Source organism: Phyllopteryx taeniolatus, chromosome 14 (genome assembly GCF_024500385.1).
Source record: "Phyllopteryx taeniolatus isolate TA_2022b chromosome 14, UOR_Ptae_1.2, whole genome shotgun sequence".
NCBI lineage: Eukaryota > Metazoa > Chordata > Actinopteri > Syngnathiformes > Syngnathidae > Phyllopteryx > Phyllopteryx taeniolatus.
This window is the reverse complement of record NC_084515.1, coordinates 6,417,385-6,417,883: the sequence shown is the minus strand read 5'-3', so window position 1 is coordinate 6,417,883 and position 499 is coordinate 6,417,385.

Genomic DNA, 499 nt, shown 5'->3' with positions numbered 1-499 from the left:
AAACAAGTCGAGAATTGCCGCCACCTACGGGCACAAATTATACGAGCAGATGGTGAACAGAATATTTTATTCGTGGCCACAATTCAAGTATTGTGCACACGCGAAACACTGATTTGATTTGTGGGGTTTAAAATTATTCCCATGTACAACGTGGACGTCTGGGTAAGCATATGAAGTGCACCTTCGCGTGAAACCTCAACTTTGCCTTTCAATTGGAAGATGCGCTCGATTTGTTTATCCAACTGTCCAGGAATGATATTAATATCATTTCATAACCACACTTGACAACTTTCCCCCCCATACCATGTCTAAGACTCTGTAAATATCAGTTATTCAAGGCCTTGAATAGAAATCTTAAAGGTTTATAATTAAGATTATTCTACCTGAAACATTTTGCTGGTGTAGCTATGAAGTGTACGTGTAATACAATGTAATAATTAATTTAAAAAAAACTTTGCTTGGATGATAATACACTAGTTTATACTTGCGTGAAGATTTT